A 20935-nucleotide genomic window follows, 5' to 3' on the forward strand; every position below is an offset into this window, starting at 1 on the left:
GTCCGCTGCCCCAACCGCTGCCTGAAAACTATGCTAACATAAATAACACGTCACCTGATCCGCGCCAAAAATGCTGTTTCCTCTAAACGCTTGCCGGTCTGGAGCTCCCACTTTCATCCCTGGCCACGACCTGAATCTACCATAAATTTGGATAAAACCGGTGATGACGAATAGGTGTGATCCCCATGAGAGTCGACCAAGACACTACGCAGTCTTCAGTAACTGACAAGTGACAGCTCCAGTTACAAACGTGCTATTGGCATAGTGCAAAGCTCTGAGTCTGGTAGCCCTTTAAAGCATCAACAGAGTAGCTACAGTGACAGTATGGTGCACAATATTCAGTTCAACTGCGTATAGAAAACGTAAACAACAAAAATTGTGGCACGAATGTGCAATTAGACTTAACCTGCTCACGCAGTTGGTCGTCTTCTGAAGGACTGTTAGTTGGCGTAACAAAGCATTTCAGTGAGCTCTCCTTGTGTTAGAAGCTCATGCAAAAGCCATCGTTTCATAGCAGCAATCGTGGGAAACGGCTGCAGTGTCGGCTCCAATTTCTATCTCATGATATCAATATTAGGTGGTGATTCCGGTATAACAATGGAGAAAGCAGGGAGATGGCACTATAGACTTTATCTGTACGTTGTTTTGAAGCCAGAATAGGTGGAGGCAGCAGCCATCTTAAATATCCCGCAATATTAGCAGACTACTGCTTACGACTGCTTCTTGTTCATTATTTCTGTCGTGTGCACACAACATCTGTTTTAAATACTAAACGTTACGGTGTTTACATGAGTAACATTGTAATAGGATGGCAATTTTGAAAGTTTTTCTATTCTTAAATGCGTATTTCTTCTAGTAATGCGACACAGTTGGCCTCGTTAATATAATTTGTTTGTATGTAAATCATTTATTAGCAATGCTGTGCATATATTTTGCTTAATCTGGTTGGTTCCCAATCTTTACTTCCCATAGCGTTCACCCAGAGAGCCTCACGAGTTGAACTGATTGGAAACATAAATAAAAATAAAAATAGAATGCTGAAAGTTCATAAAAATAAAACTCCTAAAATACAAGTAAACAGCGCAACCAAAATGCATGTATACAGAAGAAAATCTTTCTCTTCCGAATGAAATGTGATTCCTTTGAACTTTTGATTACTATCGGATTGATTGGTACACCCGCGAACGACGCAAGCTGGCATTTTGCGGAACAACTACATCTCCACACAATCAAAGCACCAGATGCTCGCAAGCTGGCATTTTGCGGAACAACTACATCTCCACACAATCAAAGCACCAGATGCTATTTGAGATACGTCTAGGAAAGTCGATAGATGTCACCAAGACAGAAACTTCGCAGAGGCACGTCAGAGAGACATAACGTGGAGGTGCCACCGCGGTGAACCATGGAGGTATAAATGTGGTGAAAAAACCAATGTTTGGGCTATGTAAGATGGCGGACGTCGGCTTCAAGTTTGTGACACAATGACAGTTCCCTTTTTGTTTTACTTTCATGAGTATAAAACTCTATTTACAGTCAAGGAACTTATTTTACCATGAGTTTACGATAATTCAGATTGTAGATGTTAGCGTCACATCCACGGACGTAAAAAAAGAGAGTGATGGCAGAACAGAATTACGCTGCACGTTCTTTTGAAGCCAGATTGGGCGAGGCCTGCGGCCACCTTTAATAGCCCAAAACCTTACAGACTTTTATTATTGAACGTGTATTTGCTTTAGTAGTTCGACACATTTTGCAATATTAAGGTAACTTGTTTTTGTTTGGTGTATTTAGAATAACCATGAAGAGAAGGTTATGATGTGAAAAAGGATGCTTTCGTAATCCATGTAATTCCACTTTTACTGTATGTGTATCGGTAGCACATGAAGCTGGAATTCCGAAACCAGGTACTGCTTTTTGTTCATTACATTTTCAGCTTTCAGCTTGTGAACACAACATTTTTAACGTTGGCGTTTGCAGAAAACGTACCTGCGAGTTCTTTTTTAGCCCATAGTCGTGTGCAATGAGGGACGGAACAGGGCATACTATCGTATCTTGTGGATGTCAAAAAAGGCTACGATTATTAAACTGTACACCTCCACACGACGCGAGCTGGCATTTTTTTATGAAACAACTACACTGTCACACAATCAAAGCACCAGACGTTATTTGAGATACGACCACAAAAGTCGACAGTCATCCTCAACAGCAGAAGCTGGGCATGGCACGTTAGAGTGATGTTACGTGGAAGTATCACGCGGTGAACCAAGGAGATATAATTGCGGTGAAAAAAAAAAACAAATGACTCTGAGCACTACAGGACTTAACAGCTGAGGTCAGCAGTCCCCTAGAACTTAGAACTACTTAAACCTAACTAACCTAAGGACATCACACACATCCATGCCCGAGGCAGGATTCGAACCTGCGACCGTAGCGGTCCCGCCGTTCCAGACTGAAGCGCATAGAACCGCTCGACCACTCCGGCTGGCTAATTGCGGTGAAGCTAATGTTTTTGGACTACATAAGATGGTGGACGTCAGCTTCAAATTTGTGACGTAATGGCAGCTCCCTTCTTTTCTTACCTCCATGTTCACATCTAATCAGGGACATAAATGTCTTTGTCTACATCAGTTGCCAGCTGCAGGACCATCCTGCGGCCGCCAACGAATACCTCGCACGAGACAAGGTAAAAGAAATTTCGCAGGTTCGAATCCTGCCTCGGACATGGATGTGTGTGATGCTCTTAGGTTAGTTAGGTTTAAGTAGTTCTAAGTCTAGAGGACTGATGATTTCAGATGTTAAGTCCTATAGTGTTCAGAGCCATTTTTTATATATATTTTCTTCCTGATTTCATGGTCAAAGGCTATGTGCACTCGTTAACTCCTTTATTTTTTGAGATTTGCTTTCTTAATCACCACCGTGTTTATGAACACAAGTCAGCCAATGACATCCTAACAAGCCGGTAACCGGCTACGTTTAGATCCATCTTTTGACCAAAGAGACAAATGGGTGTGCCCAGCATTTTTTTAAAAAGCGTTACGTATACGTAGGTGAAACGGAAACAGCACTATGCGATTCATACGACTACGTAACAGCAGCTGTGGAAAATCTTTCCACATACGCGTACGTTAACGAAACGAAGGTACCTGAGAACAGTTACTCTTTCTGTGAAAAGCGTTTGGCTATGCTTAGCAGTTATTATGAAACAACAATGCTGACAAGGACTGGTCAGTTTCTTTGTTACTAGTGTTTTCGAATGTTTTTGAGAAAAGACTGTATAAGAGAGCAGTGGCGCATATCAGTAGACGTAATTTACTTACTTGTCTGGCTTCGGGAAATGGGTATCTACAGTTGTTACATTTTATTCTTTTGTGTGTGAACCATCAACGAGGCTAAACAGTACGTATTCTGTTTAATGTAACGAAAGCATTTTCGTCTGTTGACTTGTGAATCAGCTGGAGCCTTATGGGATTAGAGAAAAAGCACACTAATTGTTCATTTCACACGTCGCCAGTGGGAAACACAAATTAGTCCTCCTGTGTAAGTAAGGCGAGGCGAGGAACGTTACGTAAATTATCTAGCCAGAAGGGTAATCACTAACATCAGCGCCGGCCTGGGTGGCCGAACTGTTCTAGGCGCTACAGGCTGGATCCGCTCGACCGCTACGGTCGCAGGTTCAAATCCTGCCTCGGGCATGGATGTGTGTGATGTCCTTAGGTTAGTTAGGTTTGAGTAGGTCTAGGTTCTAGGGGACTGATGACCTTAGAAGTTAAGTCTCATAGTGCTCAGAGGCATTTGAACCATTTGAACTAACATCAGCACATGGCTTTCAGAGAAGAGACTAATCTTAGATGTAATGCTCATAATTTTCGGCTCGGAACTTCGTAGAAAAAGGAGTTTTTAACTGTCCCAATGTAATAAAACAGTCAGTGAAGACGAAAATTGTAAATACTTAGAATGGAGAGTAGGTGGGAAACTTGATAGTAAGTATACCGTTCAAGATCTTGTGAAGAAACGGAATGCGGCTATCCCCACTCTCTGTGACACGGGAACGGGAAATTTTGTCTACTTTCCTTATTTTCACTACACTGTCTAGTACAGCTTTACACAGTATTTTTTTTATACAGTATTTTGGGGCACCTCTGTGCACTCGTCAAGAATATTCTTTACTCACAAAATATCAGTGAAACTGATCTGCGTTCACGAACTTCAAATTGGCTGTTATTGAAGTGTCTCACAATCTAACGTTGTCGTCCCTCTGCATATACTCCGTCGTGGGATTTGTTGTCGACACTATTGACTCATTCATAAGAAACTGCGACATTCACTAAGTGAATTTCGTTTTCTGTAGACTTCCTGAAGAACTGCATATGGCTTTTTGTGTCTGGGAAGATTGAACACAACAAAGCTTTTAGATCTCATATACTGAGAGAAGTCTTTTGCTGAATCGGTGCATGTAAGTGGATCAAGGAGTGTCTCCCAAAGGAGTGTTCTCTTATAAAACTTGAGAAACGGTGTCCGTGGTGAACGTGTTTACACCAGTGCAATAACTCCACCACACTAGAGTATAAGAGCCGTAGACGTTATACATGTAATATATGCTACGTGCATGAGCGTCATGTAACACGCATCACACATTTAATATTTATGCTATGATCGGAACATCATAGCCAACCATGCAGCGCCAAAGTAGCTTGTGACAAAAAGCAAACGTATCGAAAAGAGTCGATGTGAAAATGGTGGTGATAAAGCCATTACGAAATTTAGGCATTTTATGCGACGTCTTCGTTAAGTGACATAGTTTTGACATACTGTCCGTACATCTATCTATTCTTGCTCACGGAAAAGAGAATGCCGAGTAAATTACAGCTCGCAGCGTGACTACCAATTTTGTGCTCAAGTTTACCCAAAACAGCACATGTTACGTCGATTTTCACCCAGTGGACGTGCTCCTAGTGTACGCAATCATATGTAAACTGAAGGTGGAGAGGGGGAGGGGGGGTGGAGGAAATGAAAAGGAAGGGATTACTGATGTCAGCTCCATCGAGACATTAGACGTAATCAGTGACGATGAGTGAAAATGTGTACCACACCGGAATTCGAGCGCGGGATCTCCGGCTTAGTGGGCAGGAGCGGTAATCACTGGAGCAGCCGGGACACAGTGCTAATGCAACTGCGCGGACCACGCCGGCATACCATACGGCTGATCCACACTACCACCGAACGCCACCTATCCACAGTCCCCTGAGATTCCTGCAGGAGATCAGGGGTGTCCGAAAGAATAGACACCATACATTCATATAATTGATTAACCTAGATGGGCTATTGATGCACCTTCCTCAGTTTCAGACGCGTCGGTACGTCCGACCTCCCCTGTGAATCTCAAATGTAGTGAGCATGGAGGAAATGGAGAGGGGCTGAGGATAAGTGATGCTCGGTGGGAGTGTGGGTGGGCTGCGAGGCGTGCCGAGGTAGTGCGCCCAGTTGCGACAACATTGTGACCCAGATAGCGCAGTGGTCAACGCACCTGCCTCGTAAGCGGGAGATCCCCCACTCGCATCTTTGTCTGGTACACATTTTCACCCGTCACCGCTGATTCCGCGTAATGTCCCGAAGCAGCTGATATCAGTCATTCCTTTCTTCTCTCTCCCTCTCCACTTCAGTTCACATGTAATGTATCACATCTGCAAGCTCTACGTGGTGTCTGTTTTTAGGACATCTCCGAAAGAACAGACACCACGCATTCATCTGTATGCATGTTCTCACTTAGTAATTCACGTTGGTAGGTGCACATCTCACCCAATCTCTTGTTTAATTTCTGCTCTGCTTACGTCTCGGTCCATCTTGTACAGCATGTATTTAGTGTCTCTTCAAAGGACTCCAAAGTTTTCCACCCCCTACAACTGTGTGTAGCCAAGTTTCCGTAGCTTCTACAGCAAAGGGCATACTTTGTACTTATCTAGTTAGACCGAACGTAATTTCAATGAAGCAGTTGCTTCGTCGGGAAAATCTCAAACAGTCCGTATTATTTTGTGGAAATACGTGTTCTGTTTACGTGTGTTTCACAACACCTCACCACGATGCTGACAATAAAAGGGCTTGCCATATAAAAACGTAAGTAAAAACGAATAAAGGCGCGAAATGTCGCGACAACTAAATTACGTTTAGAGCATAAAATGGCAGGTTAACTCGCAACAAAATTTGTTATCAATATCGTTTGGTTGCATGTGACAAGCCACCTGTAATAAGTAACACATATGCAAACCGAGTGGGAAGGTACTAACAAAAAGAAACGAATTGTTGTCTGAACTAAATACCCACATCATTTTTTAATCATTTAGTAAAAATGTACACATTACGAATTAAATGAAGTAGAAACCCACTGATGATGGCATAGAGATGCTGAAACATGTTTGGGAACTTGGAAAAAACGTTGTTTTGCATATCTGGCGGACCTTACATCCAACAATACATGTTAACTTACCACCAGCGGCCGGAAGACAGTATTCAAAGAGTACAGTTTTGAGAATGACTTCGTCACCATACAGAAAATAAGGAAAATTTTATAAATAACGTCATACGGACTGATGCATCTATCTTCACTCGTGACGGTACGTTCAACCTCCACAGCAGCCACTATTCGTAGGAGCATCATCCACATGTCACCTGGAACGTGGCTTTCAGGCACGGTTTGGCATAAACCTGTGGTCAGGAATAGTGGGAGGAGTCCTATTGGGCCCTTATCTAGTGCTGCCCAAGTTGAATGTACAGTCGTGGACAAAACAAGCGAGACCCCTCGCCCTTTCCTTATGCTGATCCGCACAGCTCTAAAGTCTGCGACACAGTATAACAGACAAAGCGACGAAGTGCTACCAACATTCAATGCACAGGCGTGAAATTGACAAACCATCCAAACTTTGTCAGACTGTTTCCAGTCATGTGTAAGACTATATTAATGCTAATTAATGTTTTAAACACAACACGTAAATATAATATATAAATAAAAGAAGAAACGCTAATTAGTATGAGCTATACTAATAAAAATGAATTTCAGCTTATCGAGATAAGTACCCCAGATCGTTACGAATTAGCAAAATATTATGCGCATTCGTCTGTCAAACGGTCTGTGTCAAAGTTCAGACAAGTCATACTAGATTACCATTGCTGACCTACCATGAAAGCGTGCAAATTTAGCAATCCGTGAAGATTCATAACGAACTTCAGTTAAAAATCATTCTGTGCCACATGTAAGTCAGTTCAAAAGTAGGCAGTAACAAGTATGAAATTCTACAAGATCTTCATATTTATATCCACAGGGCGCCGGTACAGAATAAAGGTAGCAATAAAACGAATTGGGGCGCGAGAATTTCTTCAAATTGCTTTGCTGATAGTCTACCTGCCTCCATCGAGATTGGAACCGAAAACAAACCAGACCTCCTTTGCAGTAGCAAACACCTTTCACTACGCTAGCAGACAACCCAGGATGACTGGGTGTTGTGTGCTGTCCTTAGGTTAGTTAGATTTAAGTAGTTATAAGTTCTAGGTGACTGATGACCTTAGATGTTAAGTCCCATAGTCCTCAGAACCATTTGAACCAGACAACGCAGGCAAACAGCCCTCTATTATTATCCCAGACGTGAATAAGCCGGCAATTTCGCAATGAAAATGGCAAAATGATCTGCAGTTTCTGTTGCATAGAGCATTCTGGACTCAAAAACAAGAATTTTCCACCTTTATGTCACCGTTTATGCCATAATCATTTCGAATGTTTATCGAAATAACAAGATACTGTTATTAGCGAGTAAATTTAGTAGGGTAATTCTGCACCACCCCAGGAATTAACGGCTACAGGCTGCCAAATGTATTCTACAATGTTTCGAATTCTCCATTAGACTAGCCAAAAACCCAAAACGTTCATTAGCCAAAGTGTTTTTTCCAAAAACCCAAAAGACGTTCATTAGCCAAAGTGTTTTTTAAGTTAGTTAGCAATGGGAATGCTCGCACTTCTAAAACGCGGTGTCATTAATACTGGGATCTGAATTACCGCGTGTGTTGGCAAATGGATTTTATATGTATTCCTGTAAACGTGATTTGGATCGAAGGCGTAGCTAAGAGTCATATGCTGATGTATCGACTGCAACTAGAACATTTCCAATAAAGAGTATGGGGAATTATTTATGCGGCCCTCATCTTCGGTAACTGTCGTAGCTATTTTCTTTGTTAGGATTTCGTCACAGCCGAATGCGCATATATTTTGCTAATTCGTAAAGATCTGGGGTACTTTGTCTTACTAAAACAGTTATGTTATCTCGATAAGGTGAAATTCATTTTTATTAATACAGTTCATACTAATTAGCGTTTCTTCTTTCATTTATGTATTATATTTACGTGTTGTGTTTAAAACACTAATCAGCATTAATATGGTCTTACACATGATTGGAAACAGTCTGACAAAGTTCGGATAGTTTGTCAGTTTCACGCCTGTGCATAGTATATTGGTAGCACTTTGTCGCCTTGCCTGTTATGCCGTGTCGCAGACTTTAAAGCTGTGCTGATCAGCCTAAGGAGAAGGCGAGGGGTCTCGCTCGTTTTGTCCACGACTGTACCTTTGTACCGTATGTTTCTTTGCAATACTTCACCTGAAGCATTAGAAAACGTGACACTTGGTGTTCGGTGTCAGCTACGGTTTCAACATAATGATGCGCTGCCGCACTATGGAATGAATGTGCGTATCTATTTAAATGAAGTGTTTTCAGAGAAATGGATTGGCCTTTCAGGTTCAGTGTTTTGGACTCCGCATTTCCAGGACCTCAATCCACTATACTTTAGTTTCTGGGGACACTTGAATAACCAAATTCACAGTACTCCAACAGTAGATGTACACCGCCTAATAAATCGCGTGCATATCGCTTCGGCAATAGTGTGTTGCGTGGGATCCGACGAAGTACTATCTAGTGAGTAGCGAAAAGTTTGCAAATGGAAGGTGGCCGCTTTGAACATATTCTCTAAAGTGAACGTTGCCCGTACGTATACATACCGACTCTTTGAAGATAACACTGGACGTTGAACTTACAGAATGGAATTTTGTGCACAGCATGATGTGCAAATTATTGTAGCCAACCTATTGTGTTTTTTGTACCTCATTGGATACAGATAATGTTACCGTATCCACTATTATTTCCTATTTGCTTTATTTGTGTCATGGACGAAACAAAGAGGTCGCTTATATGTCTGCAAGAAGTTCATGTTACGTCTTAATATTTAAATAAATGTAACAGTACAAGAAAGAAATACAAAAGACAGCGTGTTATGGAGGTGTAAATTGGATTCAATTTGATCCCCTAGTAGATAAAAACAAAAATGTTTAGCTTGAACGCGAGTCTAACATCGACGGGTCTGCATCTCCGTTCCCCACAGCGTTGCCTCGTCCTTGTGTCTACATACTTACCACTGCCACTTGTGATCTAAGAAAAAAAACAAGGGAACTCCATCTCCTCAGGCGTTTACGCTTACCCATGCCTATCCCAAAAACAACTACCTTACTAGTAAAATGGCGGTAGGAAAGGAAGAATGTAGGGGAATAGAACACACAGTGACGAAAATGAAAGGAGTTGTGTAGGGTGACTGTCTTTTTAGCAGATTTATGGGGGTCGCTCGCACCTTCTGGTGGCGCAATATCCAAACGTTTCTTCTCCATATTTTTGTGCAATTTCTGTTCGTGCTTCGTTCAGAGCACCATAGAAAATTTTAAAAGAAAAGCTTGTATCTGGGATTGTGAACAAGTGTACAGTGTCGATCATTAATGTACGTCCAAGAACCCAGTTCAGATTTTTCGATGGTGGGAAACAGGTAGAGGACCTTATATCTGCGTATCCAATTCACAGCGTTAGTTTTCGTTGCGGGGTAATGAATCACGCCCGGGAATAGAGGCATCTTGAATGCGCTCTGAACCGGTGTCTATTAGGTGAAGAAAGCCATGATACTCTGCGCTAGTATCCAAACGTCTGACGACAGATTGCATGAGAATCGGTGGGCGTCTGCGTCGTCCAAACCACACTGAACACACAAACGTGTGTAAGCGAGGCGGGTGCGGTTCAAACGAGAGTGGCTGACCTATTTGCGGATGGGAAGCTGGTGTCGAGCAAACATGAAAGCACTGCTTTCCATACGCGACGCCATATGATCTGGGTAGTCTTCCGTTCAGTGGGACTGGGGAGCCGTTGCCTTTGTAATCGTTGTGTACAGTCTTTGTCTATAGTGTTTGTGGAACTGAGAAGGAGTGATGGATGTAACTGAATTCCAGAAAGAAGTACCGAAAGTGATTTAAAAAAAAGGGGGGGGGGGTGTTGGAATGTCTGATAACATGACTGAAGGTGATACTGAGATGCGTATTCAAATAAAAGCAATCCGGTGAGGCTCCACGATTAACGCCGCAGGAATTCCCGTTGGGAGATATTAAAAGCTGCCACTAACTGTCCAGCACGTGGAATAAGCCAACCCTACCCCGCTCCCATCAGAAGACAAAGGAGACATACTGAACCTTGAGTAACACCCTGATACAGACCAAATATCCCATCGCCATCCGACAGGACTGGGAACACTTGTGCCATGTGCGGGATATGAGAGATGTGGTAGACATTCACGTGTCATGCCGGCTGTATAATGGCAAGGGATCTGAGCCAGTGATTGACGAGGCCATCCCTTGTCGTCTGGAGGAGATGTCTGCTGTTTCTTGTCGCTGAATGACAAAGGTCATTCGTGAGATCAATGCCCAAGCAGCGAACGGTAGTGGCCACTCTTAGAGGGGCGACACATTTCTCAGGTACGCCCTCACCAGTCAGCAGAATCTGCGATTTGGAAATGTTAAGACAACTGCCTGACGCCTCATCACATGTGGCCACCCTTGTTAGAGCCACGTGGACATCATCTTCACCGTGTAGGTAGAGGACGAGATCGTCAGCATAGATCGTGCATCAGAAGCGGTGTCCATGCAACGACAATCTCATCAGGTGTTGCTGACGTCCCTGGAGTAGGATTTCTAACGCTAAAGCATACAGTATCGTGGAAACTGGGCAGTCCGCTTTTATGGAGCACTCAATCGCTAGAGGCACGGTGGAGCGTCTATTATAGAGTATTCTTGAAGTCGCGCTGCTCAAGAGGCGCATTGTCACTATTACTATATGAACCCAAAAAAGCCTTGTGCTGGAGGACTGGCATCAAAACGGTTTGATCGACACTGTCGAATGCCTGACTGAAGTCAAGCAACGCCAACTTATGAGGCAGATGTTGTGACCTGGGGCGTATGATCATGTCCCTGTAACAGCAAAGGGCTTTATGAATATTGTTGTCACCACCCAGGGAAGTCTGATTCGGGTGTCACCGCCAGACACCACACTTGCTAGGTGGTAGCCTTTAAATCGGCCGCGGTCCGGTAGTATACGTCGGACCCGCGTGTCGCCACTATCAGTGATTGCAGACCGAGCGCCGCCACACGGCAGGTCTAGAGAGACTTTCTAGCACTCGCCCCAGTTGTACAGCCGACTTTGCTAGCGATGGTTCACTGACAAATTACGCTCTCATTTGCCGAGACGATAGTTAGCATAGCTTCCAGCTACGTCATTTGCTACGACCTAGCAAGGCGCCATTATCAATTGCTATTTATCTTGTGATGCATGTACCGTCAGACCGATGTTCACCAATTATGGATTAAAGTTAAGTATTCCAGAAGCTACGTACTATTTTTGCTACTATAAAGACCTTGTCCTGTTCCAGACCTCACGCCATCCTGCGTGAGCTTAAACGCGTGCCCTTCGACCTCCTGTCCTAGTGGATTGGCTGTCTTGCCAGTCCACAAAACTGATCAAGGAAGGTAACGTGACCGGCTGACTTCTTCAGTCATGATCCCAACAAATGGATGAAAATTTTCACGCCATTGCTGAATAGAGTAATGGGCTGGTAAGCACCTATAGCCGACCACCCATGCAGTTTCGGGACCAGGATAACGATTCCGTCAAGGAAAGTGGCTAGGATCGACGTTGTGAGGGACATCAGTTCACAACAGATTGACATCCAAGTAGGTACGAGCAGATAGCTAAAATATAAAACTCAATGGGGAGGCCGTCAGGTCTGGGGCACATACTGGCTGCTCCCACCTTCACAGCATCTGAGATTTAATCCATAGTCATTTCTAGAGCCACGTCCTGCGGTATGGTGTTTTGGTGAGTGCCACTAATCCTCAGTTAATGTCAGGTGACGTGGGACGCCAGCATATAGGTGGGTGAAATGAGTGTGGAAAGTGTGACCAGTGGGCATTGTGTGGTATATCGTCATCCGACTGCATCGGTGAGGTTCTGCTCGAGAGCTCGACGACGACACCGGTTTTCTATGAGAAGTTGTACACCGACTGCATTTCGTAAGGGATATGGTCATGGGTCCACGACCTGACAAGGATCTCTTCCAAGCGTCATCATATGAGAGAAGTCATCCGCACTCTTACACAATGCAATGTCACTTGATAGACAGGAGAGAATGCCGTCGATGTGCAGTCACGTAGGATCGCATAATAAAAGTGCGTGGTGCTCACATGTTAAGCGTTGACGACTTTGCCACGTCCCATCGCTGCCCTGTGCAGAGCCGATTTTGTGCCGCATACTAATCAGGATGTGTAGGCAGGGACGACGTCGACGACAGAGGAACCACACATCTTCAGCAATCTCTTAGCAGTCAAGAGCAGTCATGTGGACAACCTTTAATTTACATAGGCCACGACTGTGCCACACCTGTTGGCGTGGTTGGGGAAATCCTGAGATCGATTTTCAGCATGTCAGTTGTCGCCAGCAAGGGAACATGTGAGGTAGACACGGTTAAGTTGACTAGATGAGCGTGCCATATAGTATGTGAAACCCACGTGGGTGCCATGAACCTTCGTAGATGTATCAATAATCTGAAATCGGTCGATGATGACAGAGAGGCTGCCAATAGGTAATGTTGTGGGAGTTGATCAGCAGGTGCTTGTGTCATTTGAAGTCCCCACCAAGAACCACATAATCCAGAGTACACTCAAAAAGCAGTGTTATCTCGTCAGCAATTAAAGTGTGTCATTCATGACATCGACTAGAGCCGGATGCTGCATATACATTTAGGGCTCAGTCTCTGTACATGAGGAACATACCTCTAAAATTAGGAAGATACACTACATCTTCAACGAGGAGCCCCGTACAGAGGAGAATTGCCATTCTGCTGCCATTGTCAGAGGCATGGAAGATGTGGGCTGCAAAGCAGATGGGAGCGTAGAAATCAGCGACAATCGCATCTTGCAGGAGGGAAGTGTCGAGATCAGCAGCGAAAATGATGTCTCTGAACATGGCCAGTTTATGTGAATCACAAATGGTGTCCAGATTCATCATTGCAAAGCGGTAGTTTTGTGGACATGCCACACATATTGGCACATAGGGTCCTGCGGAGATGTCTAGCTGGTGTGAAATATCTAGTGCAGCCACTGTGGCCGCAATCACTTGGTGGAAGCTGGGTAGGTCACCACCGTGAAGCACTCCCTGGCGGGAGAAAAGCAGCTTCATCTGCTCTGTTGTCGACGTCTTCACCCCAATGGCAGGCGGCTGTCTCACACATCGATGGCTAGGGGTGGTGACGCTGCCACAGTGTGACCTGGAAAACCTCCCTCAATGGGATCCGTCGTTAATGGGCGGGATCACAGGAGGTGGTAAGGATGCTCCCCAGATGAGGCATTGGGAGAAGCCACCCCTATCGTGGGGGCGCTCAAAGGTGTATCACTGTCTAGTATCTGGTGCACTACCTGTGTGGCCATATGAAGAAGTGTATCGCCAGAGGGCGTTTGAATTTGCTCCTTTCGTTTTTGGAGCGACCGCTGTTTTTCGAGGGGGTATCGAGCTCTGGAGAGTTGTTGGTCTCGTCGTCATCAGGGAAAGCTGTGCCAGTAAGATCTTGTCCACACCATCTATCCCGAGGGGAGTGCCGTGGGAGAACAGGTGCATCCTGAAATGATCCATCCGGTTTGTGCAGGGCAGAGGCGTAGGGGTCTCGCACAGAAGTGACCATCACTTTGCGAACTGCCTCACCGATGGGGAATTGCCTCGTCTCAGTAAGCTAATGGGACAGCTGCCGCACAGCACAGAGTTAATGCTGTCTGTTCAAAAATTGTTCAAATGGCTCTGAGCACTATGCGACTCAACATCTGTGGTCATCAGTCCCCTAGAACTTAGAACTACTTAAACCTAACTAACCTAAGGACATCAGGATTCGAACCTGCGACCGTAGCGGTCACGCGGTTCCAGACTGACGCGACTAGAACCGCACGGCCACACCAGCCGGCTGCTGTCTGTTCTTAGCCACACTGCACGCAGTTACACCGTTGTCAGAGTCTCGTGCCTTAAATCGTGTTTCTATGAATCCTGTTGGCTGGACTGGGTTTTACTGGATACTCTTTTATCTTGAACTGGGTTGAATAATCGCACGTTGAACTCCAAGTGCGGCATTTTTTCTTCATCCTGCGTACAGCCTGTTGATTTCAACTTGAAACAAATATCTTGAAAACATGCATCGTACGAAAACAAGGTTGTAGGTGAGAAGCTAAAATTAGAGCGGCCGTCACGAAATTTAGAAACCTCAACCCCACACCCGTTCCCTGTAGTCCATCGGCGCTAAGCGTTATGATTCGCATACCTTAGCTCTGTTGCCGCACATACGCCGTTAACAACAGTGAAGGAGGTAAGCACCAGCAGAATGTTCTGTGTTTCCGTGCAATTATGCGTTCGTGTGTGGTTCCAGTCTCCCGCGGAATGGTGCATTGACGTGTGTTTGGTACTGACCGAAATGCAGGAGCAGTAATGCTACTCTAGTCACTGTGCTCGGAGGGCGAAATTAAGTTCGATAACAGTCTATAATTGTAGCATCGAATGTACTGAAGATTTTTTTTTCTGATCTGGCCAACAGTGAAAAAGACAGGAATAATGTAGATTTTGTGCAAGTTCATAAAATGACAACAGAATCTTTTATTTCTGAATCGACTGTATTACGTATTGAAAGAACAGTAACATCAGCAGAATCTCTGGATGTGAGATCTTGTTTAGATTTTCCAAGAAAGAGATATAAACTAAAATGGAAATTACGGCATTTGACGATGTTGGCAAAATGTTAGTGAGTAAAATTTTCCTTCGATACTCCGACAAAGGAGAGTATCTGACGGTTAGTGAAATGCAGAAAGATCTCTGTGAAAAAATGAATTATTGTGGCCCAGAGACCGCCATTCTTTGTCTTCTCCGCTCACTAGGTTTTTGATTCAGGAAGTGTAATGATGTACAAAAGTTTTTAATGGTTTGCAGAGAGATTGCAGCAGCAAGAACGTAGTGTAAAATGCACTTACTGCGTGCTGAGGACAATAGCCTGGAAGTATATTTCGATAAACGTTCGCTGCTTGACTTCAACGGAAATACTGGAATGGCAGTACGGTACCTAGAGCTATTTTTCTATAGCGATTTGGGTGATAAATGCGACATTTTTCGTTACACAACAGTTTCACTTCGCTTAGGGTATTGTATTTTTCATCTCGGAATGCTTTTATGTTTTCACGTCAAAATACGTGTCACATGAATCTATATACATTGGGAGTGTTCATGTATTATTATCAGTCCAAGTATGTCAGTGGTTCTGGATTTTCGACAGATAGAAGAAAAGAAAAAAAAAACTTTTCTCCAAGATTCCTTAGAAAGTTAGCTTTTATTTTAATTTATTTTTATTTTTTTCGTAACATCTGGCAAGAATTTTCTTCTGGAAAGTGCTCCATCATATTCTAGACTAAAAAGTGAATTGTCTAGTATTTTATGGTAATTCGTGCTAACATTTGAAATTATCATTAAATGGCAATGGTGTAGGTCGGTAAGACGACCTTAAGGTGCCTATTTTCATGTCAGCCGCTGCATTAAACGGGACATCTGTTGTGCTACAACTAACCTTCTCCCAAACAACCCTCCCGCATGGGCGGGCTCAACTTTCTATTTTCAAATGGGAAACTCCTGGTGGCAGGCTTCGAGGGCTTCTAGCGAAATCAAGCTTTCCAATGGTTTGAGGACTCACCACAATCAACCCTGTAGGAAGCAGAAAACTACGTTAGACTCAGATTATTTGCCAATTTCCAATTGCACAATCACATTTGCGACACTGAAGTAACATTTTTGTCAAACGTTAGAGCAAAAGTTTTACATTTACATCGTAAATGAAACAGAGAATCAAATGCGTCAGTTCTTAATTGCAAAAGCAGGCACACTTGACTTCTGCGGATTACAGCGCCGTCTACCACGAGTGGAAAATAATGGTTTGAGTAAGTTGTACATAAGCTTTTGCATAGAATCGAGTATACAATACAAAAGAGGGTTTGCCTTTTGAAAATACAAAGTTGAATATCTGCGACGGTCTCTCACTGACTAAATGAACGCTTGGATCATCACGTTTCTCGCTTTTGAATAATTCCTATATCTTTCTTTAATCCCATTTGATAACGAACAATATTGATTGCACAATGATTTTGTAAGCGAACTCCTTCAGCTGTGAAACACATTCTGTTGTGTTTCCTCGGACATATCTTAGTCTGATATTTCCTTTAACGCTGTTTGTTTATGTGATCGTTCAACCATAAATCTCTCTGGAGAGAATGCCAGATAAGTTGCGGCTGGAACTGATTTCAGTGACAGATCGATGTCCTATTTAATGCTCTACAACAAATCTGTTTGTTTGTATCGTCAAACGTGGCATCAGGTGCTGATCTTCAAGACTTCCCGCATCTCGTTACTACTCGTATTTCTTAATTATGTGGCCCTCTTGTAGTAGCAAATAACCTCAGAGAACTGAGACTTTAAAACTCTACCAAGACCCCGCCTGATGCAAATAATTACAAAACTCTTCATTGCAGGAGTTATAAGTACCATGATAGTTCATTAATTAGTATTGCATTTCTACATCATTATCTTGAGTATGTGACCTATAAGTCTACAGAGCTCTGTGTAAGATTCAAGATATTGATAACAAGCTGAGCTTTCATTTTATTTCTTCCTGCGGCGATAACAGTTTAACGGAATTATTGTTTACAGGCACTATCTACATAGTCGAAACAGATTAATAAGTAAATCAATACCTGGAGAGATACAAGAAAATTAGATGAAAAATAGAAACATTTTTCATAAATTTTCTGATACGGCAATCATTTGTACTCTGATTGTCGTCAAATTGTTAAATTATTCTACCTCCTGCTTTCTCTGCACACTAAAATTAACTTTCAGTTGCTCAAGACACAAAAGAGCAGACTTGTACATCATGATATGTCTTAGTGCAGACGTCATCTAAATGAGAATGCTTTATACGATCTCCCGAATCTCAGTTCTATTTGCAGATTAGGTGGGAAGGCTACGAACTCGTAATTTCTCTGCTAATGAATGTCACCCGTGGATTTCATTCAGTTTTAATGAAAACTTTTTAATTAATCTGCCGTTATTATGCACAGTGCTTTTTACAGAATTGGTTTCATTAGGAGAGGCGTACATATCACAGAGCGGAACACAAAGTAAGGGGCAGTAACTTCCATTGGACGCCGGCATGAAAAAGATTCACTTTAATCCGCGGCCAGGTTAACATTATAGCCATTACGCGGGCTTTCGTAATCAGAGGGGAGAAAAAACAATTTTTTTGATATCTGAAGTCTGACCACATAAATTTTTTAATGGAATGCCGATGGTACGTAAAAGCATGGGAGTGAGATGGGGTTACATTTCCAGCGGCAGAATCTGGGAAATATTTCCGCCCCGTGAGGGATGTGAGCATTCACGGAAAAAGACAAGGAAAAAAAAATGATGACGTAGGAAAGCGATGTAATATCATAGAGAGGCAACACCACGGTACAGTGGAGCAACTGGAGTAACCTTCAGCCATGCTTTATGGCATCAAAACAAATTAATATGATATAGGGTGTTGGTAGATGATATTTAAAGTAGCTACGAAATGAAATCGAACTGTTAATGTTCAGCAGTTACAGTCAGAAAAGAAATTAATGTAAAATAGCTACGAAATGAAATCGAACTGTTGATGTTCAGCAGTTACAGTCAGAAAAGAAATTACCCTAGATAAATTTCGTTCTTCACCGATTACTGTAACACATATATACAAATACTCTAGTTGCAGTCGACATAATGCGTCACATTCAGAATAAGAAGACTTGGTCTGGAAATTCAACTTACGACCAGTCTCAGAGTGGTTTTATACACCCTTTGCTATACAAGAGATACATTCAATTAAAAAAGAAAATTCCAAAATGAGCTGTAGACGTATATGAACCACACGTAGTAGGAAAAAACTCTGCTTTTATTTACATTGTATGTAGCATTCGGTCACATTTGCATCTGAATTAAAAAAAAAAAAATTGGCGTTGTTACTTTGTCAATAGTCAACCTACGTTTCAGAGATCAGGTTCATGACGACATAGCCTTCCCAGCCAGCAGAATATACAACTAACTTATTGACTGAACGTAAACTTGTGAAATTAATACTAAAGCCACTATCTATCTCAACTATCATTCCATCAATTGGTTTTTCAAAATGACTATTACGAAATGACTATCTATACACAAAAGGATACCAATATCGTTCCATAGAGTAGTTTGTAGTTTTTACTTTACACCCAAAGGGTTTCTATTACAATTTAATTAAAAGGGGGATAAAATGGGTTCTGGTGCACTTTTGATATTAAATTAACTTATTAAACTGATCATTGAATTACCTGTCCCCTTTGGGAATTCCCGAACCCTTTGGATGGTCTCATCCCCATCCTCTGGGAAACTGCCAGCCCGCACCACCCCATCTCCTCCCCTCTCCACCTCTCCCTGCCCGTCACCACCCCTCTCCATCTGGATAATGGCAGAAACATTGTGTGTTTGCGTGTGTGTGTGCGCGTGTGTGGGCACGTGTGTTTCCACCTTGATGTATGGTGACTGGCTAGCCTACTCCATTATTCAGCCACTAGAGATCATGCGACAGCTCACTGATCAGTAAGTGGAAGGATCAAGAGATGTCAACAGCAGGAGGAACTGAGACCATCCAGTGACCCCCAGCAGAATAGGAAAAAGTGGAAGAGTAAGTCCTAATTAGATGCCTTTGCTATTGCTTCTTGTTCTTTGTCCATCTCTTTTTCTTGGTCCTACATGTATTGGTTCTTCTTCTTTGTTCAACAGCTGAGATGACCTCCAGAGTGTCACGGCCTGCAGCAGTAGCAAAGGCCTCTGACATGTTGGGACCTTCATTGACCTCCTGCTTTTTGGGACCTGTACCAGTTTCTGTGGCCTCCAGTGTTTCAGGACATGCACCAGGAGCAGTGACCTCCAACATGTGGGATCCTGCAGTGCATTTGGTCAGCATCACGTGGGAGGACAAGGAGTTGCTATTTCAATGTCATTCACTGATGAACATACACAGTCTGTCCTCTACTTGCAGAAGTGCACCAGGTGTCTCATGCAGCATGGCGCACGTCGGTACTAGACTCGAACATATGTGTCATCAACATCACCTCAGAACATTCCAGAGATGCTGCAAGGACAGAGGGTAGATATAGTGGATGATAAGATACCAGTTGCTCCCTGTGTGCTACTGCTGTACGCTTCAATATAACTGCTAGTGCATCAGTTTGAATATATCACTGCACATAAGCAGCAGGAAGTGACTGGCGTGTAGTGATAGAGATCGAAAATGTGATGAAGAGTGCTAATGTGTGATTTACTGAGCTCAAATGGGAGGAAGTATCGTAGCGGCCCCTTATTAGTTACAGGGTCTGCACAACAGACAAGCAAGGTGGGTGGCCGACCTCACTTAAAGAGCTCAGATCAAAACTCGCCAGTGGACGTAAACAACAACAGACTTTCCACATAAACACGATACTATTTCGTGAGAAGCCATGTGACAGAGATCCAGCAATTGGAAGTAATGAGATTACATGTAGCACTCCGCCGAATCGGTGTGATAAACATGCCCGCCGAGTCAGACCGGCAGTGTGTTCCTCCAGCCGATACCTACACCTGCTCTAGCTTAATAGACGCTCGCAGTAGCCTTCAGCGGAAAGTTGTATTTCGTTGCGTGTAACGCCACTTTGCATTTGTGTAGAGTAGTATTTTGGTTGTTTTTCTTTCATTATCTTGTATTCTTATCCAGCTTTTGCCACCACAAGAACTGTTGTGCTTCTTGTTGTTCTTGCAGAACCAAGAAGGCGTTTTAGTTAAATAAAGTGTGTTCAGATTTGATTGTTAGTTCTTTCCTGCTGTCCACAGGACAGTACAGCTATTGGCGACGAGGATAAAACTTTCATTCTCGAACGAACGAAATGGCCTCCTCACAGGAATTTTTTCGGATCTTGAGGGAAACTCTACAGCAGATTCGGGTAGCGCTCACAAGGTCAGAACATCGCTCTCACTCCCCAGTGTTGCAAGAGTTAGGTCATAGAGTTGATCCCATCGCGGGTAAATTGAACGCTTTGCGCGTGTCTCCACCAAAGTATCTGGCATTCGATAGGTCTGTCAAACAATGGGCAAATTATGCCGAACGGTTGGAACAACATTTAATGGCACATGGGTTCCACGACTAAAATCGAAGATTGGCTTTTTTTCTTAGCAACAGTCGGTTCACAGGTGTATCCTTTAACTCAACAGTTGAAACCAGATCGAGATCTCTCGTTTACCCATATTAAGGGCTGCCTTTTCGAGTACTTTCATGCACAAATACACGTCACCCCCGCCCGTCAGACTTTCCTTTCTTGTCGAAAGCCCCGTAATCCATTCCTGATGGAATGGAATACGACGCTCCAGGGTCTCTCCCGCGGTTGCAAATACCGGTGCGCCAACGTTGGCTGCAAGCAGTCTTATGCCTCTTC

The 20935-nt window shown here is 43.3% G+C and overlaps 1 protein-coding gene across 1 annotated transcript in view; it reads left to right on the plus strand.

Annotated features, from left to right (window-relative positions):
* The window catches only part of LOC124795343 (glutamate receptor 1-like), a 680176-nt gene that overhangs the window by 315094 nt on the left and 344147 nt on the right, over positions 1 to 20935 (plus strand). The gene's annotated exons all lie outside the window — the stretch shown is intronic.

The sequence above is a fragment of the Schistocerca piceifrons genome, chromosome 4 (genome assembly GCF_021461385.2).
Source record: "Schistocerca piceifrons isolate TAMUIC-IGC-003096 chromosome 4, iqSchPice1.1, whole genome shotgun sequence".
Classification (NCBI taxonomy): Eukaryota; Metazoa; Arthropoda; class Insecta; order Orthoptera; family Acrididae; genus Schistocerca; species Schistocerca piceifrons.